At 48.9% G+C, this 24,142-nt stretch overlaps 1 protein-coding gene across 2 annotated transcripts in view; it reads left to right on the forward strand.

Annotated features, from left to right (window-relative positions):
• LOC148442495 (L-gulonolactone oxidase-like) overlaps positions 1 to 24,142 on the forward strand; it is a 367,708-nt gene that overhangs the window by 330,519 nt on the left and 13,047 nt on the right. The window lies entirely within an intron of this gene.

The following is a 24,142-nucleotide window of genomic DNA, read 5'->3' on the forward strand; positions in this document are numbered from 1 at the left end:
TGTGTGTGTTATCGTTATGTGATCAGTTCTCCTCTCTCCTTGTGCTTGGTACATCTCCCCCAGCGTGTCATGTGTGTATTATCATTGTGTGATCAGTTCTCCTCACTCCCTGTGCTTGGTACATCTCCCCCAGTGTGTAATGTGTGTATTATCGTTATGTGATCAGTTCTCCTCTCTCCCTGTGCTTGGTACATCTCCCCCAGTGTGTCATGTGTGTATTATCGTTGTGTGATCAGTTCTCCTCTCTCCCTGTGTTAAGTACATCTCCGCCAGCGTGTCATGTGTGTATTATCGTTGTGTGATCAGTTCTCCTCTCTCCATGTGCTTGGTACATCTCCGCCAGCGTGTCATGTGTGTATTATCGTTGTGTGATCTGTTCTCCTCTCTCCTTGTGCTTGGTACATCTCCCCCAGCGTGTCATGTGTGTATTATCGTTGTGTGATCAGTTCTCCTCTCTCCCTGTGCTTGGTACATCTCCCCCAGCGTGTCATGTGTGTATTATCGTTGTGTGATCCGTTCTCCTCTCTCCCTGTGCTTGGTACATCTCCCCCAGCGTGTCAAGTGTGTATTATCGTTATGTGATCAGTTCTCCTCGCTCCCTGTGCTTGGTACATCTCCGCCAGTGTATCATGTGTGTGTTATCGTTATGTGATCAGTTCTCCTCTCTCCTTGTGCTTGGTACATCTCCCCCAGCGTGTCATGTGTGTATTATCATTGTGTGATCAGTTCTCCTCACTCCCTGTGCTTGGTACATCTCCCCCAGTGTGTAATGTGTGTATTATCGTTATGTGATCAGTTCTCCTCTCTCCCTGTGCTTGGTACATCTCCCCCAGTGTGTCATGTGTGTATTATCGTTGTGTGATCAGTTCTCCTCTCTCCCTGTGTTAAGTACATCTCCGCCAGCGTGTCATGTGTGTATTATCGTTGTGTGATCAGTTCTCCTCTCTCCATGTGCTTGGTACATCTCCCCCAGCGTGTCATGTGTGTATTATCGTTGTGTGATCAGTTCTCCTCTCTCCCTGTGCTTGGTACATCTCCCCCAGCGTGTCATGTGTGTATTATCGTTGTGTGATCCGTTCTCCTCTCTCCCTGTGCTTGGTACATCTCCCCCAGTGTGTCATGTGTGTATTATCGTTATGTGATCAGTTCTTCTCGCTCCCTTTGCTTGGTACATCTCCCCCAGTGTGTCATGTGTGTATTATCGTTATGTGATCAGTTCTCCTCGCTCCCTGTGCTTGGTACATCTCCCCCAGTGTGTCATGTGTGTATTATCGTTATGTGATCAGTTCTCCTCTCTCCCTGTGCTTGGTACATCTCCCCCAGTGTGTCATGTGTGTATTATCGTTGTATGATCAGTTCTCCTCTCTCCCTGTGCTTTGTACATATCCCCCAGCGTGTCTTGTGTGTATTATCGTTGTGTGATCAGTTCTCCTCTCTCCTTGTGCTTGGTAGCTCTCCGCCAGCGTGTCATGTGTGTATTATCGTTGTGTGATCTGTTCTCCTCTCTCCCTGTGCTTGGTACATCTCCCCCAGCGTGTCATGTGTGTATTATCTTTGTGTGATCAGTTCTCCTCTCTCCCTGTGCTTGGTACATCTCCCCCAGTGTGTCATGTGTGTATTATCGTTGTGTGATCAGTTCTCCTCTCTCCCTGTGCTTGGTACATCTCCGCCAGCGTGTCATGTGTGTATTATCGTTGTGTGATCAGTTCTCCTCTCTCCTTGTGCTTGGTACATCTCCCCCAGCGTGTCATGTGTGTATTATCGTTGTGTGATCAGTTCTCCTCTCTCCCTGTGCTTGGTACATCTCCCCCAGCGTGTCATGTGTGTATTATCGTTGTGTGATCCGTTCTCCTCTCTCCCTGTGCTTGGTACATCTCCCCCAGCGTGTCAAGTGTGTATTATCGTTATGTGATCAGTTCTCCTCGCTCCCTGTGCTTGGTACATCTCCGCCAGTGTATCATGTGTGTGTTATCGTTATGTGATCAGTTCTCCTCTCTCCTTGTGCTTGGTACATCTCCCCCAGCGTGTCATGTGTGTATTATCATTGTGTGATCAGTTCTCCTCACTCCCTGTGCTTGGTACATCTCCCCCAGTGTGTAATGTGTGTATTATCGTAATGTGATCAGTTCTCCTCTCTCCCTGTGCTTGGTACTTCTCCCCCAGTGTGTCATGTGTGTATTATCGTTGTGTGATCAGTTCTCCTCTCTCCCTGTGCTAGGTACATCTCCGACAGCGTGTCATGTGTGTATTATCGTTGTGTGATCAGTTCTCCTCTCTCCTTGTGCTTGGTACATCTCCCCCAGCGTGTCATGTGTGTATTATCGTTGTGTGATCAGTTCTCCTCTCTCCCTGTGCTTGGTACATCTCCCCCAGCGTGTCATGTGTGTATTATCGTTGTGTGATCCGTTCTCCTCTCTCCCTGTGCTTGGTACATCTCCCCCAGTGTGTCATGTGTGTATTATCGTTATGTGATCAGTTCTCCTCGCTCCCTTTGCTTGGTACATCTCCCCCAGTGTGTCATGTGTGTATTATCATTATGTGATCAGTTCTCCTCGCTCTCTGTGCTTGGTACATCTCCCCCAGTGTGTCATGTGTGTATTATCGTTATGTGATCAGTTCTCCTCTCTCCCTGTGCTTGGTACATCTCCCCCAGTGTGTCATGTGTGTATTATCGTTATGTGATCAGTTCTCCTCGCTCCCTGTGCTTGGTACATCTCCCCCAGTGTGTCATGTGTGTATTATCGTTATGTGATCAGTTCTCCTCTCTCCCTGTGCTTGGTACATCTCCCCCAGTGTGTCATGTGTGTATTATCGTTGTGTGATCAGTTCTCCTCTCTCCCTGTGCTTTGTACATATCCCCCAGCGTGTCTTGTGTGTATTATCGTTGTGTGATCAGTTCTCCTCTCTCCCTGTGCTTGGTACATATCCCCCAGCGTGTCATGTGTGTATTATCTTTGTGTGATCAGTTCTCCTCTCTCCCTGTGCTTGGTACATCTCCGCCAGCGTGTCATGTGTGTATTATCGTTGTGTGATCAGTTCTCCTCTCAACTTGTGCTTGGTACATCTCCCCCAGCGTGTCATGTGTGTATTATCGTTGTGTGATCAGTTCTCCTCTCTCCCTGTGCTTGGTACATCTCGCCCAGCGTGTCATGTGTGTATTATCGTTGTGTGATCCGTTCTCCTCTCTCCCTGGGCTTGGTACATCTCCCCCAGCGTGTCATGTGTGTATTATCGCTGTGTGATCAGTTCTCCTCTCTCCCTGTGCTTGGTACATCTCCCCCAGTGTGTCATGTGTGTATTATCGTTATGTGATCAGTTCTCCTCTCTCCCTGTGCTTGGTACATCTCCCCCAGTGTGTCATGTGTGTATTATCGTTGTGTGATCAGTTCTCCTCTCTCCCTGTGCTTGGTACATCTCCCCCAGCGTGTGATGTGTGTATTATCGTTGTGTGACCCGTTCTCCTCTCTCCCTGTGCTTGGTACATCTCCCCCAGCGTGTCATGTGTGTATTATCGTTGTGTGATCCGTTCTCCTCTCTCCCTGTGCTTGGTACATCTTCCCCAGTGTGTCATGTGTGTATTATCGTTATGTGATCAGTTCTCCTCTCTCCTTGTGCTTGGTACATCTCCCCCAGCGTGTCATGTGTGTATTATCGTTGTGTGATCAGTTCTCCTCTCTCCCTGTGCTTGGTACATCTCCCCCAGCGTGTCATGTGTGTATTATCTTTGTGTGATCAGTTCGCCTCGCTCCCTGTGCTTAGTACATCTCCCCCAGTGTGTCATATGTGTATTATCGTTATTTGATCAGTTCTCCTCTCTCCCTGTGCTTGGTACATCTCCCCCAGTGTGTCATGTGTGTATTATCGTTGTGTGATCAGTTCTCCTCTCTCCCTGTGCTTGGTACATCTCCGCCAGCGTGTTATGTGTGTATTATCGTTGTGTGATCAGTTCTCCTCTCTCCTTGTGCTTGGTACATCTCCCCCAGCGTGTCATGTGTGTATTATCGTTGTGTGATCAGTTCTCCTCTCTCCCTGTGCTTGGTACATCTCCGCCAGTGTGTCATGTGTGTATTATCGTTGTGTGATCAGTTCTCCTCTCTCCCTGTGCTTGGTACATCTCCGTCAGTGTGTCATGTGTGTATTATCGTTATGTGATCAGTTCTCCTCGCTCCCTGTGCTTGGTACTTCTCCCCCAGTGTGTCATGTGTGTATTATCGTTATGTGATCAGTTCTCCTCTCTCCCTGTGCTTGGTACATCTCGCCCAGTGTGTCATGTGTGTATTATCGTTGTGTGATCAGTTCTCCTCTCTCCCTGTGCTTGGTACATCTCCCCCAGCGTGTCATGTGTGTATTATCGTTGTGTGATCAGTTCTCCTCTCTCCCTGTGCTTAGTACATCTCCGCCAGTGTGTCATGTGTGTATTATCGTTATGTGATCAGTTCTCCTCGCTCCCTGTGCTTGGAACATCTCCACCAGTGTGTCATGTGTGTATTATCGTTATGTGATCAGTTCTCCTCGCTCCCTGTGCTTGGTACTTCTCCCCCAGTGTGTCATGTGTGTATTATCGTTATGTGATCAGTTCTCCTCTCTCCCTGTGCTTGGTACATCTCCCTCAGTGTGTCATGTGTGTATTATCGTTGTGTGATCAGTTCTTCTCTCTCCCTGTGCTTGGTACATCTCCCCCAGCGTGTCATGTGTGTATTATCGTTGTGTGATCAGTTCTCCTCTCTCCTTGTGCTTGGTACATCTCCCCCAGTGTGTCATGTGTGTATTATCGTTGTGTGATCAGTTCTCCTCTCTCCCTGTGCTTGGTACATCTCCCCCAGCGTGTGATGTGTGTATTATCGTTGTGTGACCCGTTCTCCTCTCTCCCTGTGCTTGGTACATCTCCCCCAGCGTGTCATGTGTGTATTATCGTTATGTGATCAGTTCTCCTCGCTCCCTGTGCTTGGTACATCTCCCCCAGTGTGTCATGTGTGTATTATCGTTATGTGATCAGTTCTCCTCTCTTCCTGTGCTTGGTACATCTCCCCCAGTGTGTCATGTGTGTATTATCGTTGTGTGATCAGTTCTCCTCTCTCCCTGTGCTTGGTACATCTCCCCCAGCGTGTCATGTGTGTATTATCGCTGTGTGATCAGTTCTCCTCTCTCCCTGTGCTTGGTACATCTCCCCCAGTGTGTCATGTGTGTATTATCATTATGTGATCAGTTCTCCTCGCTCCCTGTGCTTGGAACATCTCCACCAGTGTGTCATGTGTGTATTATCGTTATGTGATCAGTTCTCCTCGCTCCCTGTGCTTGGTACTTCTCCCCCAGTGTGTCATGTGTGTATTATCGTTATGTGATCAGTTCTCCTCTCTCCCTGTGCTTGGTACATCTCCCCCAGTGTGTCATGTGTGTATTATCGTTGTGTGATCAGTTCTCCTCTCTCTCTGTGCTTGGTACATCTCCCCCAGCGTGTCATGTGTGTATTATCGTTGTGTGATCAGTTCTCCTCTCTCCTTGTGCTTGGTACATCTCCCCCAGTGTGTCATGTGTGTATTATCGTTGTGTGATCAGTTCTCCTCTCTCCCTGTGCTTGGTACATCTCCCCCAGCGTGTGATGTGTGTATTATCGTTGTGTGATCCGTTCTCCTCTCTCCCTGTGCTTGGTACATCTCCCCCAGCGTGTCATGTGTGTATTATCGTTGTGTGATCCGTTCTCCTCTCTCCCTGTGCTTGGTACATCTTCCCCAGTGTGTCATGTGTGTATTATCGTTATGTGATCAGTTCTCCTCTCTCCCTGTGCTTGGTACATCTCCCCCAGTGTGTCACGTGTGTATTATCGTTGTGTGATCAGTTCTCCTCTCTCCTTGTGCTTGGTACATCTCCCTCTGCGTGTCATGTGTGTATTATCGTTTTGTGATCAGTTCTCCTCTCTCCTTGTGCTTGGTACATCTCCCCCAGCGTGTCATGTGTGAATTATCGTTGTGTGATCAGTTCTCCTCTCTCCCTGTGCTTGGTACATCTCCCCCAGCGTGTCATGTGTGTATTTTCTTTGTGTGATCAGTTCGCCTCGCTCCCTGTGCTTGGTACATCTCCCCCAGTGTGTCATATGTGTATTATCGTTATGTGATCAGTTCTCCTCTCTCCCTGTGCTTGGTACATCTCCCCCAGTGTGTCATGTGTGTATTATCGTTGTGTGATCAGTTCTCCTCTCTCCCTGTGCTTGGTACATCTCCGCCAGCGTGTCATGTGTGTATTATCGTTGTGTGATCAGTTCTCCTCTCTCCTTGTGCTTGGTACATCTCCCCCAGCGTGTCATGTGTGTATTATCGTTGTGTGATTAGTTCTCCTCTCTCCCTGTGCTTGGTACATCTCCGCCAGCGTGTCATGTGTGTATTATCGTTGTGTGATCCGTTCTCCTCTCTCCCTGTGCTTGGTACATCTCCCCCAGTGTGTCATGTGTGTATTATCGTTATGTGATCAGTTCTCCTCGCTCCCTTTGCTTGGTACATCTCCCCCAGTGTGTCATGTGTGTATTATCATTATGTGATCAGTTCTCCTCGCTCTCTGTGCTTGGTACATCTCCCCCAGTGTGTCATGTGTGTATTATCGTTATGTGATCAGTTCTCCTCTCTCCCTGTGCTTGGTACATCTCCCCCAGTGTGTCATGTGTGTATTATCGTTATGTGATCAGTTCTCCTCGCTCCCTGTGCTTGGTACATCTCCCCCAGTGTGTCATGTGTGTATTATCGTTATGTGATCAGTTCTCCTCTCTTCCTGTGCTTGGTACATCTCCCCCAGTGTGTCATGTGTGTATTATCGTTGTGTGATCAGTTCTCTCTCCCTGTGCTTGGTACATCTCCCCCAGCGTGTCATGTGTGTATTATCGCTGTGTGATCAGTTCTCCTCTCTCCCTGTGCTTGGTACATCTCCCCCAGTGTGTCATGTGTGTATTATCGTTATGTGATCAGTTCTCCTCGCTCCCTGTGCTTGGAACATCTCCACCAGTGTGTCATGTGTGTATTATCGTTATGTGATCAGTTCTCCTCGCTCCCTGTGCTTGGTACTTCTCCCCCAGTGTGTCATGTGTGTATTATCGTTATGTGATCAGTTCTCCTCTCTCCCTGTGCTTGGTACATCTCCCCCAGTGTGTCATGTGTGTATTATCGTTGTGTGATCAGTTCTCCTCTCTCCCTGTGCTTGGTACATCTCCCCCAGCGTGTCATGTGTGTATTATCGTTGTGTGATCAGTTCTCCTCTCTCCTTGTGCTTGGTACATCTCCCCCAGTGTGTCATGTGTGTATTATCGTTGTGTGATCAGTTCTCCTCTCTCCCTGTGCTTGGTACATCTCCCCCAGCGTGTGATGTGTGTATTATCGTTGTGTGATCCGTTCTCCTCTCTCCCTGTGCTTGGTACATCTCCCCCAGCGTGTCATGTGTGTATTATCGTTGTGTGATCCGTTCTCCTCTCTCCCTGTGCTTGGTACATCTTCCCCAGTGTGTCATGTGTGTATTATCGTTATGTGATCAGTTCTCCTCTCTCCCTGTGCTTGGTACATCTCCCCCAGTGTGTCACGTGTGTATTATCGTTGTGTGATCAGTTCTCCTCTCTCCTTGTGCTTGGTACATCTCCCCCAGCGTGTCATGTGTGTATTATCGTTGTGTGATCAGTTCTCCACTCTCCCTGTGCTTGGTACATCTCCCCCAGCGTGTCATGTGTGTATTATCTTTGTGTGATCAGTTCGCCTCGCTCCCTGTGCTTGGTACATCTCCCCCAGTGTGTCATATGTGTATTATCGTTATGTGATCAGTTCTCCTCTCTCCCTGTGCTTGGTACATCTCCCCCAGTGTGTCATGTGTGTATTATCGTTGTGTGATCAGTTCTCCTCTCTCCCTGTGCTTGGTACATCTCCCCCAGTGTGTCATGTGTGTATTATCGTTGTGTGATCAGTTCTCCTCTCTCCCTGTGCTTGGTACATCTCCGCCAGCGTGTCATGTGTGTATTATCGTTGTGTGATCAGTTCTCCTCTCTCCTTGTGCTTGGTACATCTCCCCCAGCGTGTCATGTGTGTATTATCGTTGTGTGATTAGTTCTCCTCTCTCCCTGTGCTTGGTACATCTCCGCCAGCGTGTCATGTGTGTATTATCGTTGTGTGATCTGTTCTCCTCTCTCCTTGTGCTTGGTACATCTCCCCCAGCGTGTCATGTGTGTATTATCGTTGTGTGATCAGTTCTCCTCTCTCCCTGTGCTTGGTACATCTCCCCCAGCGTGTCATGTGTGTATTATCGTTGTGTGATCCGTTCTCCTCTCTCCCTGTGCTTGGTACATCTCCCCCAGCGTGTCAAGTGTGTATTATCGTTATGTGATCAGTTCTCCTCGCTCCCTGTGCTTGGTACATCTCCGCCAGTGTATCATGTGTGTGTTATCGTTATGTGATCAGTTCTCCTCTCTCCTTGTGCTTGGTACATCTCCCCCAGCGTGTCATGTGTGTATTATCATTGTGTGATCAGTTCTCCTCACTCCCTGTGCTTGGTACATCTCCCCCAGTGTGTAATGTGTGTATTATCGTTATGTGATCAGTTCTCCTCTCTCCCTGTGCTTGGTACATCTCCCCCAGTGTGTCATGTGTGTATTATCGTTGTGTGATCAGTTCTCCTCTCTCCCTGTGTTAAGTACATCTCCGCCAGCGTGTCATGTGTGTATTATCGTTGTGTGATCAGTTCTCCTCTCTCCATGTGCTTGGTACATCTCCCCCAGCGTGTCATGTGTGTATTATCGTTGTGTGATCAGTTCTCCTCTCTCCCTGTGCTTGGTACATCTCCCCCAGCGTGTCATGTGTGTATTATCGTTGTGTGATCCGTTCTCCTCTCTCCCTGTGCTTGGTACATCTCCCCCAGTGTGTCATGTGTGTATTATCGTTATGTGATCAGTTCTTCTCGCTCCCTTTGCTTGGTACATCTCCCCCAGTGTGTCATGTGTGTATTATCGTTATGTGATCAGTTCTCCTCGCTCCCTGTGCTTGGTACATCTCCCCCAGTGTGTCATGTGTGTATTATCGTTATGTGATCAGTTCTCCTCTCTCCCTGTGCTTGGTACATCTCCCCCAGTGTGTCATGTGTGTATTATCGTTGTATGATCAGTTCTCCTCTCTCCCTGTGCTTTGTACATATCCCCCAGCGTGTCTTGTGTGTATTATCGTTGTGTGATCAGTTCTCCTCTCTCCTTGTGCTTGGTAGCTCTCCGCCAGCGTGTCATGTGTGTATTATCGTTGTGTGATCTGTTCTCCTCTCTCCCTGTGCTTGGTACATCTCCCCCAGCGTGTCATGTGTGTATTATCTTTGTGTGATCAGTTCTCCTCTCTCCCTGTGCTTGGTACATCTCCCCCAGCGTGTCAAGTGTGTATTATCATTGTGTGATCAGTTCTCCTCTCTCCCTGTGCTTGGTACATCTCCCCCAGTGTGTCATGTGTGTATTATCGTTGTGTGATCAGTTCTCCTCTCTCCCTGTGCTTGGTACATCTCCGCCAGCGTGTCATGTGTGTATTATCGTTGTGTGATCAGTTCTCCTCTCTCCTTGTGCTTGGTACATCTCCCCCAGCGTGTCATGTGTGTATTATCGTTGTGTGATCAGTTCTCCTCTCTCCCTGTGCTTGGTACATCTCCCCCAGCGTGTCATGTGTGTATTATCGTTGTGTGATCCGTTCTCCTCTCTCCCTGTGCTTGGTACATCTCCCCCAGCGTGTCAAGTGTGTATTATCGTTATGTGATCAGTTCTCCTCGCTCCCTGTGCTTGGTACATCTCCGCCAGTGTATCATGTGTGTGTTATCGTTATGTGATCAGTTCTCCTCTCTCCTTGTGCTTGGTACATCTCCCCCAGCGTGTCATGTGTGTATTATCATTGTGTGATCAGTTCTCCTCACTCCCTGTGCTTGGTACATCTCCCCCAGTGTGTAATGTGTGTATTATCGTAATGTGATCAGTTCTCCTCTCTCCCTGTGCTTGGTACTTCTCCCCCAGTGTGTCATGTGTGTATTATCGTTGTGTGATCAGTTCTCCTCTCTCCCTGTGCTAGGTACATCTCCGACAGCGTGTCATGTGTGTATTATCGTTGTGTGATCAGTTCTCCTCTCTCCTTGTGCTTGGTACATCTCCCCCAGCGTGTCATGTGTGTATTATCGTTGTGTGATCAGTTCTCCTCTCTCCCTGTGCTTGGTACATCTCCCCCAGCGTGTCATGTGTGTATTATCGTTGTGTGATCCGTTCTCCTCTCTCCCTGTGCTTGGTACATCTCCCCCAGTGTGTCATGTGTGTATTATCGTTATGTGATCAGTTCTCCTCGCTCCCTTTGCTTGGTACATCTCCCCCAGTGTGTCATGTGTGTATTATCATTATGTGATCAGTTCTCCTCGCTCTCTGTGCTTGGTACATCTCCCCCAGTGTGTCATGTGTGTATTATCGTTATGTGATCAGTTCTCCTCTCTCCCTGTGCTTGGTACATCTCCCCCAGTGTGTCATGTGTGTATTATCGTTATGTGATCAGTTCTCCTCGCTCCCTGTGCTTGGTACATCTCCCCCAGTGTGTCATGTGTGTATTATCGTTATGTGATCAGTTCTCCTCTCTCCCTGTGCTTGGTACATCTCCCCCAGTGTGTCATGTGTGTATTATCGTTGTGTGATCAGTTCTCCTCTCTCCCTGTGCTTGGTACATCTCCCCCAGTGTGCAATGTGTGTATTATCGTAATGTGATCAGTTCTCCTCTCTCCCTGTGCTTGGTACTTCTCCCCCAGTGTGTCATGTGTGTATTATCGTTGTGTGATCAGTTCTCCTCTCTCCCTGTGCTAGGTACATCTCCGCCAGCGTGTCATGTGTGTATTATCGTTGTGTGATCAGTTCTCCTCTCTCCTTGTGCTTGGTACATCTCCCCCAGCGTGTCATGTGTGTATTATCGTTGTGTGATCAGTTCTCCTCTCTCCCTGTGCTTGGTACATCTCCCCCAGCGTGTCATGTGTGTATTATCGTTGTGTGATCAGTTCTCCTCTCTCCCTGTGCTTGGTACATCTCCCCCAGCGTGTCATGTGTGTATTATCGTTATGTGATCAGTTCTCCTCGCTCCCTGTGCTTGGTACATCTCCCCCAGTGTGTCATGTGTGTATTATCGTTATGTGATCAGTTCTCCTCTCTCCCTGTGCTTGGTACATCTCCCCCAGTGTGTCATGTGTGTATTATCGTTGTGTGATCAGTTCTCCTCTCTCCCTGTGCTTTGTACATATCCCCCAGCGTGTCTTGTGTGTATTATCGTTGTGTGATCAGTTCTCCTCTCTCCCTGTGCTTGGTACATATCCCCCAGCGTGTCATGTGTGTATTATCTTTGTGTGATCAGTTCTCCTCTCTCCCTGTGCTTGGTACATCTCCGCCAGCGTGTCATGTGTGTATTATCGTTGTGTGATCAGTTCTCCTCTCAACTTGTGCTTGGTACATCTCCCCCAGCGTGTCATGTGTGTATTATCGTTGTGTGATCAGTTCTCCTCTCTCCCTGTGCTTGGTACATCTCGCCCAGCGTGTCATGTGTGTATTATCGTTGTGTGATCCGTTCTCCTCTCTCCCTGGGCTTGGTACATCTCCCCCAGCGTGTCATGTGTGTATTATCGCTGTGTGATCAGTTCTCCTCTCTCCCTGTGCTTGGTACATCTCCCCCAGTGTGTCATGTGTGTATTATCGTTATGTGATCAGTTCTCCTCTCTCCCTGTGCTTGGTACATCTCCCCCAGTGTGTCATGTGTGTATTATCGTTGTGTGATCAGTTCTCCTCTCTCCCTGTGCTTGGTACATCTCCCCCAGCGTGTGATGTGTGTATTATCGTTGTGTGACCCGTTCTCCTCTCTCCCTGTGCTTGGTACATCTCCCCCAGCGTGTCATGTGTGTATTATCGTTGTGTGATCCGTTCTCCTCTCTCCCTGTGCTTGGTACATCTTCCCCAGTGTGTCATGTGTGTATTATCGTTATGTGATCAGTTCTCCTCTCTCCTTGTGCTTGGTACATCTCCCCCAGCGTGTCATGTGTGTATTATCGTTGTGTGATCAGTTCTCCTCTCTCCCTGTGCTTGGTACATCTCCCCCAGCGTGTCATGTGTGTATTATCTTTGTGTGATAAGTTCGCCTCGCTCCCTGTGCTTAGTACATCTCCCCCAGTGTGTCATATGTGTATTATCGTTATTTGATCAGTTCTCCTCTCTCCCTGTGCTTGGTACATCTCCCCCAGTGTGTCATGTGTGTATTATCGTTGTGTGATCAGTTCTCCTCTCTCCCTGTGCTTGGTACATCTCCGCCAGCGTGTTATGTGTGTATTATCGTTGTGTGATCAGTTCTCCTCTCTCCTTGTGCTTGGTACATCTCCCCCAGCGTGTCATGTGTGTATTATCGTTGTGTGATCAGTTCTCCTCTCTCCCTGTGCTTGGTACATCTCCGCCAGTGTGTCATGTGTGTATTATCGTTGTGTGATCAGTTCTCCTCTCTCCCTGTGCTTGGTACATCTCCGCCAGTGTGTCATGTGTGTATTATCGTTATGTGATCAGTTCTCCTCGCTCCCTGTGCTTGGTACTTCTCCCCCAGTGTGTCATGTGTGTATTATCGTTATGTGATCAGTTCTCCTCTCTCCCTGTGCTTGGTACATCTCGCCCAGTGTGTCATGTGTGTATTATCGTTGTGTGATCAGTTCTCCTCTCTCCCTGTGCTTGGTACATCTCCCCCAGCGTGTCATGTGTGTATTATCGTTGTGTGATCAGTTCTCCTCTCTCCCTGTGCTTAGTACATCTCCGCCAGTGTGTCATGTGTGTATTATCGTTATGTGATCAGTTCTCCTCGCTCCCTGTGCTTGGAACATCTCCACCAGTGTGTCATGTGTGTATTATCGTTATGTGATCAGTTCTCCTCGCTCCCTGTGCTTGGTACTTCTCCCCCAGTGTGTCATGTGTGTATTATCGTTATGTGATCAGTTCTCCTCTCTCCCTGTGCTTGGTACATCTCCCTCAGTGTGTCATGTGTGTATTATCGTTGTGTGATCAGTTCTTCTCTCTCCCTGTGCTTGGTACATCTCCCCCAGCGTGTGATGTGTGTATTATCGTTGTGTGACCCGTTCTCCTCTCTCCCTGTGCTTGGTACATCTCCCCCAGCGTGTCATGTGTGTATTATCGTTGTGTGATCCGTTCTCCTCTCTCCCTGTGCTTGGTACATCTCCCCCAGCGTGTCATGTGTGTATTATCGTTGTGTGATCCGTTCTCCTCTCTCCCTGTGCTTGGTACATCTCCCCCAGTGTGTCATGTGTGTATTATCGTTATGTGATCAGTTCTCCTCGCTCCCTTTGCTTGGTACATCTCCCCCAGTGTGTCATGTGTGTATTATCATTATGTGATCAGTTCTCCTCGCTCTCTGTGCTTGGTACATCTCCCCCAGTGTGTCATGTGTGTATTATCGTTATGTGATCAGTTCTCCTCTCTCCCTGTGCTTGGTACATCTCCCCCAGTGTGTAATGTGTGTATTATCGTTATGTGATCAGTTCTCCTCGCTCCCTGTGCTTGGTACATCTCCCCCAGTGTGTCATGTGTGTATTATCGTTGTGTGATCAGTTCTCCTCTCTCCCTGTGCTAAGTACATCTCCGCCAGCGTGTCATGTGTGTATTATCGTTGTGTGATCAGTTCTCCTCTCTCCTTGTGCTTGGTACATCTCCCCCAGCGTGTCATGTGTGTATTATCGTTGTGTGATCAGTTCTCCTCTCTCCCTGTGCTTGGTACATCTCCCCCAGCGTGTCATGTGTGTATTATCGTTGTGTGATCCGTTCTCCTCTCTCCCTGTGCTTGGTACATCTCCCCCAGTGTGTCATGTGTGTATTATCGTTATGTGATCAGTTCTCCTCGCTCCCTTTGCTTGGTACATCTCCCCCAGTGTGTCATGTGTGTATTATCATTATGTGATCAGTTCTCCTCGCTCTCTGTGCTTGGTACATCTCCCCCAGTGTGTCATGTGTGTATTATCGTTATGTGATCAGTTCTCCTCTCTCCCTGTGCTTGGTACATCTCCCCCAGTGTGTCATGTGTGTATTATCGTTATGTGATCAGTTCTCCTCGCTCCCTGTGCTTGGTACATCTCCCCCAGTGTGTCATGTGTGTATTATCGTTATGTGATCAGTTCTCCTCTCTCCCTGTGCTTGGTACATCTCCCCCAGTGTGTCATGTGTGTATTATCGTTGTATGATCAGTTCTCCTCTCTCCCTGTGCTTTGTACATATCCCCCAGCGTGTCTTGTGTGTATTATCGTTGTGTGATCAGTTCTCCTCTCTCCTTGTGCTTGGTAGCTCTCCGCCAGCGTGTCATGTGTGTATTATCGTTGTGTGATCAGTTCTCCTCTCTCCCTGTGCTTGGTACATCTCCCCCAGCGTGTCATGTGTGTATTATCTTTGTGTGATCAGTTCTCCTCTCTCCCTGTGCTTGGTACATCTCCCCCAGCGTGTCAAGTGTGTATTATCATTGTGTGATCAGTTCTCCTCTCTCCCTGTGCTTGGTACATCTCCCCCAGTGTGTCTTGTGTGTATTATCGTTGTGTGATCAGTTCTCCTCTCTCCCTGTGCTTGGTACATCTCCGCCAGCGTGTCATGTGTGTATTATCGTTGTGTGATCAGTTCTCCTCTCTCCTTGTGCTTGGTACATCTCCCCCAGCGTGTCATGTGTGTATTATCGTTGTGTGATCAGTTCTCCTCTCTCCCTGTGCTTGGTACATCTCCCCCAGCGTGTCATGTGTGTATTATCGTTGTGTGATCCGTTCTCCTCTCTCCCTGTGCTTGGTACATCTCCCCCAGCGTGTCAAGTGTGTATTATCGTTATGTGATCAGTTCTCCTCGCTCCCTGTGCTTGGTACATCTCCGCCAGTGTATCATGTGTGTGTTATCGTTATGTGATCAGTTCTCCTCTCTCCTTGTGCTTGGTACATCTCCCCCAGCGTGTCATGTGTGTATTATCATTGTGTGATCAGTTCTCCTCACTCCCTGTGCTTGGTACATCTCCCCCAGTGTGTAATGTGTGTATTATCGTAATGTGATCAGTTCTCCTCTCTCCCTGTGCTTGGTACTTCTCCCCCAGTGTGTCATGTGTGTATTATCGTTGTGTGATCAGTTCTCCTCTCTCCCTGTGCTAGGTACATCTCCGCCAGCGTGTCATGTGTGTATTATCGTTGTGTGATCAGTTCTCCTCTCTCCTTGTGCTTGGTACATCTCCCCCAGCGTGTCATGTGTGTATTATCGTTGTGTGATCAGTTCTCCTCTCTCCCTGTGCTTGGTACATCTCCCCCAGCGTGTCATGTGTGTATTATCGTTGTGTGATCCGTTCTCCTCTCTCCCTGTGCTTGGTACATCTCCCCCAGTGTGTCATGTGTGTATTATCGTTATGTGATCAGTTCTCCTCGCTCCCTTTGCTTGGTACATCTCCCCCAGTGTGTCATGTGTGTATTATCATTATGTGATCAGTTCTCCTCCCTCTCTGTGCTTGGTACATCTCCCCCAGTGTGTCATGTGTGTATTATCGTTATGTGATCAGTTCTCCTCTCTCCCTGTGCTTGGTACATCTCCCCCAGTGTGTCATGTGTGTATTATCGTTATGTGATCAGTTCTCCTCGCTCCCTGTGCTTGGTACATCTCCCCCAGTGTGTCATGTGTGTATTATCGTTATGTGATCAGTTCTCCTCTCTCCCTGTGCTTGGTACATCTCCCCCAGTGTGTCATGTGTGTATTATCGTTGTGTGATCAGTTCTCCTCTCTCCCTGTGCTTTGTACATATCCCGCAGCGTGTCTTGTGTGTATTATCGTTGTGTGATCAGTTCTCCTCTCTCCCTGTGCTTGGTACATCTCCCCCAGCGTGTCATGTGTGTATTATCTTTGTGTGATCAGTTCTCCTCTCTCCCTGTGCTTGGTACATCTCCGCCAGCGTGTCATGTGTGTATTATCGTTGTGTGATCAGTTCTCCTCTCAACTTGTGCTTGGTACATCTCCCCCAGCGTGTCATGTGTGTATTATCGTTATGTGATCAGTTCTCCTCTCTCCTTGTGCTTGGTACATCTCCCCCAGCGTGTCATGTGTGTATTATCTTTGTGTGATCAGTTCTCCTCTCTCCCTGTGCTTGGTACATCTCCGCCAGCGTGTCATGTGTGTATTATCGTTGTGTGATCAGTTCTCCTCTCAACTTGTGCTTGGTACATCTCCCCCAGCGTGTCATGTGTGTATTATCGTTATGTGATCAGTTCTCCTCTCTGCTTGTGCTTGGTACATCTCCGCCAGCGTGTCATGTGTGTATTATCGTTGTGTGATCAGTTCTCCTCTCTCCTTGTGCTTGGTACATCTCCGCCAGTGTGTCATGTGTGTATTATCGTTGTGTGATCAGTTCTCCTCTCTCCCTGTGCTTGGTACATCTCCGCCAGCGTGTCATGTGTGTATTATCGTTGTGTGATCTGTTCTCCTCTCTCCTTGTGCTTGGTACATCTCCCCCAGCGTGTCATGTGTGTATTATCGTTGTGTGATCAGTTCTCCTCTCTCCCTCTGCTTGGTACATCTCCCCCAGCGTGTCATGTGTGTATTATCGTTGTGTGATCCGTTCTCCTCTCTCCCTGTGCTTGGTACATCTCCCCCAGCGTGTCATGTGTGTATTATCGTTATGTGATCAGTTCTCCTCGCTCCCTGTGCTTGGTACATCTCCCCCAGTGTGTCATGTGTGTATTATCGTTATGTGATCAGTTCTCCTCTCTCCTTGTGCTTGGTACATCTCCCCCAGTGTGTCATGTGTGTATTATCGTTATGTGATCAGTTCTCCTCTCTCCCTGTGCTTGGTACATCTCCCCCAGTGTGTCATGTGTGTATTATCGTTGTGTGATCAGTTCTCCTCTCTCCCTGTGCTTGGTACATCTCCCCCAGCGTATCATGTGTGTATTATCGTTGTGTGATCAGTTCTCCTCTCTCCCTGTGCTTGGTACATCTCCCCCATTGTGTCATGTGTGTATTATCGTTATGTGATCAGTTCTCCTCGCTCCCTGTGCTTGGTACATCTCCCCCAGTGTGTCATGTGTGTATTATCGTTATGTTATCTGTTCTCCTCGCTCCCTGTGCTTGGTACATCTCCCCCAGTGTGTCATGTGTGTATTATCGTTGTGTGATCAGTTCTCCTCTCTCCCTGTGCTTGGTACATCTCCTCCAGCGTGTCATGTGTGTATTATCGTTGTGTGATCAGTTCTCCTCTCTCCTTATGCTTGGTACATCTCCCCTAGTGTGTCATGTGTGTATTATTGTTGTGTGATCAGTTCTCCTCTCTCCCTGTGCTTGGTACATCTCCCCCAGCGTGTCATGTGTGTATTATCGTTGTGTGATCCGTTCTCCTCTCTCCTTGTGCTTGGTACATCTCCCCCAGTGTGTCATGTGTGTATTATCATTGTGCGATCAGTTCTCCTCTCTCCTTATGCTTGGTACATCTCCCCTAGTGTGTCATGTGTGTATTATTGTTGTGTGATCAGTTCTCCTCTCTCCCTGTGCTTGGTACATCTCCCCCAGTGTGTCATGTGTGTATTATCATTGTGTGATCAGTTCTCCTCTCTCCCTGTGCTTGGTACATCTCCCCCAGCGTATCATGTGTGTATTATCGTTGTGTGATCAGTTCTCCTCTCTCCTTGTGCTTGGTACATCTCCCCCAGCGTGTCATGTGTGTATTATCGTTGTGTGATCAGTTCTCCTCTCTCCCTGTGCTTGGTACATCTCCCCCAGCGTGTCATGTGTGTATTATCGTTGTGTGATCAGTTCTCCTCTCTCCCTGTGCTTGGTACATCTCCCCCAGTGTGTCATGTGTGTATTATCGTTGTGCTTGTAGGGACATCTGTAATCAATCAGATGCTTTGCTCGTTTTTTAAAATGACTATAGGACTCTGATTAGTTGCTATGGGTGACGCCGTCTTTATTACACCGTTACCCGGGGAGATTTCTCACACGTGTCCCTCTCTGTGGGTCTGATTCACTACGGATCGCAACTGCGATTACGCACGCATCCTCACCGCGATAGTATGCTAATCCATTGCGATCGCAATGCCGCCGCTGCACTACATAAGGACGCCACCTTACCTTACACATATCCGTAATGTTTAGCAGAATAGGGAAACCATCGGTAACAGTGAGTACCATCGCAGCCTCGCGCACACTTACACAAGTGCTGACCTTACGCAGAAATTGCTAACAGCCACGCACGCTATCAGGCCTCAGGCTGCGTACGGCATCCTAGTGAATAATTTATGCGCGCCCCTGCGATGGCGTTCAAATGCACTGGCACGCCTACGTTTCCCCGACCACCCCCCGTCACCACCCAGAAACGGCACTCTGCGATGGATCTGCGTAGTCTCTGCGATCACAGTCTCGATCGCAGTGGCCGGCACGCGCACTGCAATGCGGCCGATTGCGTGTGTAATCGCAGTTGCGATCAGTAGTGATTCAGGCCCTTGTGTTACTGGCACCAGCAGGAAAGGGAAAGGTCACATCTCACGTATAAACAGTAAACTATTATTTATAGACTACTCAGCTATACAGTATTATAATAAGCTATACAGTAATATAATAAGCTATACAGTATTATAATAAGTTATACAGTAATATAATAAGCTATACAGTAATATAATAAGCTATACAGTATTATAATAATGATGATGATGTTTATTTGGGCTTCTGTTTATTATATTTATTATTATAATCATTATTATTCCCTTATATAGGAAGAGGAGAGGAGGGGAAATTGTTAAATATAATTGTAACAAGATAAAGACAAAAATTGCATTGTTTGTGGTATCCAAAGCACATAGGAAACTACATGTGCTCTCCCTGGTATACGATTAACATACCTACAGCCCTAAATGCCAGCTGCCGGGATCCCGATCACAGCGTGAAGACCGACGCTGGAATCCCGACAAGGCTAAAGATGACGCCGCCGGAATGCCGACAGCCGGGATCCCGATCATAAGTATAGCGGGGGCGGGTAGGTGTTAGCCGCTGGGGGGAAGGGGGTTTAGGTTTAGACACCCCAGGTGGAGTTAGGGTTAGGCTGCGGGAGGAGTAAGGTTAGGGTTAGGCACCACTGGGGGGGAGGTTAGGCACTAAGGGTAAAGGGTTAGGTTTAGGCACTAACGGGGGAAGGGTTAGGGTCAGGCACTAAGGGGGAAGGGTTAGGTTTAGGCACTAAGGGGGGAGGGTTAGGGTCAGGCACTAAGGGGGGAGGGTTAGGGTCAGGCACTAAGGGGGGAGGGTTAGGGTTAGGCACTAAGGGGGGAGGGTTAGTGTTAGGCACTAAGGGGGGAGGGTTAGGGTCAGGCACTAAGTGGGGGAGGGTTAGGGTTAGGCACTAAGGGGGGAGGGTTAGGGTCAGGCACTAAGGGGGGAGGATTATTGTCAGGCACTAAGGGGGGTTAGGGCTAGGCACTAAGGGGGGAGGGTTAGGGTCAGGCACTAAGGGGGGAGGATTATTGTCAGGCACTAAGGGGGGTTAGGGCTAGGCACTAAGGGGGGAGGGTTAGGGTTAGGCACTAAGGGGGAAGTTAGGGTTAGGCACTAAGGGGGGAGGGTTTGGGTCAGGCACTAAGGGGGGAGGGTTATTGTCAGGCACTAAGGGGGGAGGGTTAGGGTCAGGAACTATGGGGGGAGGGTTAGGGTCAGGCACTAAGGGGGGAGGGTTAGGGTCAGACACTAAGTGGGGAGGGTTAGGGTTAGGCACTAAGGGGGGAGGGTTAGGGATAGGCACTAAGGGGGAGGGTTAGGGTCAGGCACTAAGGAGGTTAGGGTCAGGCACTAAGGGGGGAGGGTTAGGGTTAGGCACTAAGGGGGGAGGGTTAGGCACTAAGGTAGGAAGTTAGGGTTAGGCACTAAGGGGGGAGGGTTAGGGTTAGGCACTAAGGGGGGAGGGTTAGGGTTAGGCACTTACCGCGAGGTACAGGGTGCGGGGTAGGCAGGGTTAGAATAAGGGGTAAATAGGACAGGGGAACATTGGGATTGTAGGCATCGGTTTATTGACAGCCGGCATCCCAACTGTGGCTATATCATAGTATTTTCCTGCGGGTTTTATTTTCCTCTGTCTCCCTCAACCCCCCCCCCATATCTTCCATCTCTCATCTCTGTCCCCCTCACCCCCAACCTCTCTGTATCTCACCTTTGTCCCGCTCACCCCTCCCCCTATCTCTCGTCTGTCCCCCACACCAGCTCTCCATGTTATCTTTTCTCTACCTCCCCATGGCCCCCATTTATCAATGAGTTTTATCAGCTCCCAACTGTCATTTTTCAAACAGATGACAGTTGGGAGCTGATTGGCTGGAACATCATTATCATACACGGCGAGTTTTATCAATCACCCCCTCTCATCTTTCTGTCTCTCATCTATCCACCTACCCCCTTCCCTGTCTCATCTCTAATCCCCTACCTTCCCATATCCGCCTCACCACCTGTCTCTCATCTCAGCCCCCCACCCCCACACTTTACTCCCATGGTATGCCAGTCAGATAAAAGGATTCTTCTAATACCATACTTGCCAACTCTGCCTGATTGTCTTTGAAATAGTAGCAAATCTCCCTGTCTCCCTGAAGAGTCTAGTAATCTCCCTGATTGCACCTTACCCCCATTATGAAGATGTTATATATATATATAAAAAAAACAGAGATATACAGTATACTACGGATGGCCTAGTGGCGCAACTAAGGCAAGGCCGTCGGGGCTCTTGCCCTGGGCACCGTGGGACCGGGGGCGCCCTAGTCAGTCAGTGTAGTGCAGACCACAGTAAGTGCGGTCCGCAGTACACAGTAACACACACAATGTCACTGGCGCTGGGTAGTACACTCATACTACTTGGAGGCGGTGTGTGTGTTTCAGCAGCCAATGAGAGTCAGACAGACTCTCATTGGTTGCTGCGCCCACTGTCAGAGCCGGGCTGGAGCACACTCATGAGCTCCGCCTTCCGGCTCCTGCAGTCGGTGATGGGAGTGACGTCATGACGTCTCTCCCATAGTAACATGCGGGACCGAGTGGGAGGACGGAGGAGCAGACAGCGGCGGGCCCGGCAGGAGCGGGGATTCAGGTAAGTCAGTGCTTTGTGTATGTGTGTCTGTGTTATGCACTACTGGCCGGGGGCACTGTATCACTACTGGGGGCACTGAATAGGGAGAAACTTTACGGGGGGCACTGTATAAGGGCAGGGCCGAAACTAGGATATCTGTCACTCGGTGCAAGGCAGCAATTTTGCGCCCCCTCCCTTCCTGTACCTGAATTTTGTCCTTGCTCCTCCATAAGGCACTGCACTATTCAGACGTCCCTGGTATAGTGACTTACATTATTCCACACACCATAATGCCCATTACACATTATGCCACACACTGTAATGCCTATTACCAAAGTGCCACTTACATATTTGCCCAACACCATTTTATGCCCCACACTAAGGCTTCTAATTACTTTAAATTACCTGCTCATTGTCAGGGGTTTTATGATCATTACCATTTCCATGCTCATTGCAAGGGGGTTTATCCTCGTTGCCAGGGGTTACATGCTCGTTGCCATGGGGTTTCATGCTCGTTGTCAGGGGATTTTTGCTCATGACCAGGGGTTCCATGCTCGTTGCCAGGGGTTTCATGCTTGTGGTCAGGGGTTACATGCTCGTTGCCATGGGGTTTATGCTCGTTGCCAGGGGGTTTCATGCTCGTTGCCAGGGGGTTTCATGCTCGTTGCCAGGAGGGTTTATGCTCGTTGCCAGGGGGTTTATGCTCGTTGCCAGGGGATTTCACGGGAGAAGATGCAGCTTTCAGCATCTTCTCCCGGAAGTGCCAGCGTTTCCAGCTCTTCCGGGAACGCTGTGTGCATTGCGCTGGCCTAACAGACACTAGAGGTCCAGTAGGACCTCTAGCATCTGTCTCCTCCTCGGCGGCGGCCATTTTTGGATGGCCGTTTTCAGCAGAGTCCATGCGGACAGCTAGTCCACATCAGAGTTGCCTACCTTTTCAGATCTCTTCCCGGGAGAAGCCCGGGTAAGAGAAGCAGGAGGGGGGTGATGGGGGCGGGGCCTGACGATTTGCGCCATTAAGCCCCGCCCCCTCGCTGTAAAAATACCGCGATAGGCTATAATTTGCATAGGGGGCGGGGCCAAATGACATGATTCCTGTAGAATCATGTTTTAAGCCCCGCCCCCTACACGGAGACCCGCGATCGCCACGGGTATTCTCCTCATTCTGCCCACTTCACTAGGAAGTGGGCAGAATGCGGGAGAAATGCCTACCCTTCCGGGGGTGCGGGGGGTTACCCGAAAAATCGGGAGCCTCCCGCGAAAACCGGGAGGGTAGGCATGTATGGTCCACATGGAATCTGCTGAAAACGGCCAGCCAAAAATGGCCGCTGCCAAGGAGGAGACAAACACTAGAGGTCCAGTAAGGACCTCTAGCATTTGTCTCCTCTTTGGCGGCGGCCATTTTTGGATTGCCATTTTCTATATCTGCAGCCCCCAAGCCATCGCGAGTCAGTCTAATTTGTAATTATATGACCCAGAGTGGGTGCTACTATTCTGTAGCAATAATTATTTTGGGGTGAGCGTTTGGGAGTGGGGCCCCCGGGGTTGTTCTGGCTGGGCCTTTCTCATGGTATCACCACTTAATTCACATAGAATATTTTTATCACTTCTCTCATTGTTTGTATATTATTTATGTCATTTTAATTCTTTCACTTTTCATTAACACTTATTGATTTATCCTTACACATCTATACTTTACACTTCACTATCACCTTTTTTCCATTTTCGTGTGATGCCCTGGGGATGGTCCTTGGCTGGAATTTTTTGGGGTGCCTTGCTTCTCGGACATGAACCCCTTAATGTTAGGGAAGCCAGTATAGAGGAGCCTTGACGATTGGCCTGGTGCTTATTCATATATTTGCAAATGTATGTAACCAATACCGCTGAATCTATTATCATGTAGGATTTAAGTATTTTTGATTTTGCTGCAGTGTGCTGGGGGGAAAATCCCTTTTTTCTGTGCTCAGTGTAAACCCCGCCCTTTACAAGCACCTGTGCTATGTCATTAAGATGATTTGAGCAACTACCATATTTTTTTTTTCACCCCCTGCATTCCGGCACCCAGTGCACGTGCACCTCTAGCCCCCCCTAGTTGCGGCCCTGATAAGGGGGCACTGCAAAGGGGGATCACTACTGGATGCACTGTACAAGGGGAACTATTGGGGTCCTGCATAAGGGGGACCACTACTGGGAGCACTGTATAAGGGGCACTACTGGGGGCCTGCATAAGGGGGTACTGTATAAGGGCACTACTGGGGCCCGCATAAGGGGGACCACTACTGGGGGCACGGTATAAGGGTGCACTACTGGGGGCACTGTATAAGGGGCACTACTGGTAGCACGGTATAAGGGTGAACTACTGAGGGCACTGTATAAAGGGCACTACTACATGGGGCACTGCTACTCAGGACATTGCATAAGGGGCACTACTACAGTGGGCATTGCAAGAGGGGAACTACTACTGCGGGCATTAAGGTGCATATGGAATGGAAAGGAATGTTCCCAGAGCGACGAGAAAGGGGTGTATCATGTTGACACGCCCCATTTTTTCAGTGACCACACCCCTTGTGGCATGTGACCACGCTCATTTTTCCCATAAGGGGGGGGGGGGCTCACTTTTACATCTTGCCCTGGGCTCCAAATATCCATCGATGATATCCATCAAACTGTTCACTGGTTGACCATCGATGGTTTCACCAACTGATGGCCATTCCTGTCTTTTGATTGACTGGCCCGTAGGTCAATCAGAACATGGGGCAGGGCATCGCGGGTTGCCGTTTGGTTATGCTTTTACATTGATGGAGAGAAACCATCTGGTACTCCCTCATCAAAGTCAAAAAAACATTAGACAACGGCCATCGTTATGAGGCACAGTGATCCCTATGGCTACATGCATTTTCTGAAAAGCATTAGTGTGTTTTCATCAACATGTAGATCTCACTAACTGCTTTGAGGCTCATTTACATTAGCATGTAAATAAATGTTATGACACGCCCCTCAGATGTAGCAGTACACGCCCACTTTACCACCGCGCTCATAGGTGCTGCTTTCACGCTCTC

The sequence above is a fragment of the Taudactylus pleione genome, unplaced genomic scaffold, assembly GCF_031769625.1.
Source record: "Taudactylus pleione unplaced genomic scaffold, aTauple2 ptg001494l, whole genome shotgun sequence".
Taxonomy (NCBI): domain Eukaryota; kingdom Metazoa; phylum Chordata; class Amphibia; order Anura; family Myobatrachidae; genus Taudactylus; species Taudactylus pleione.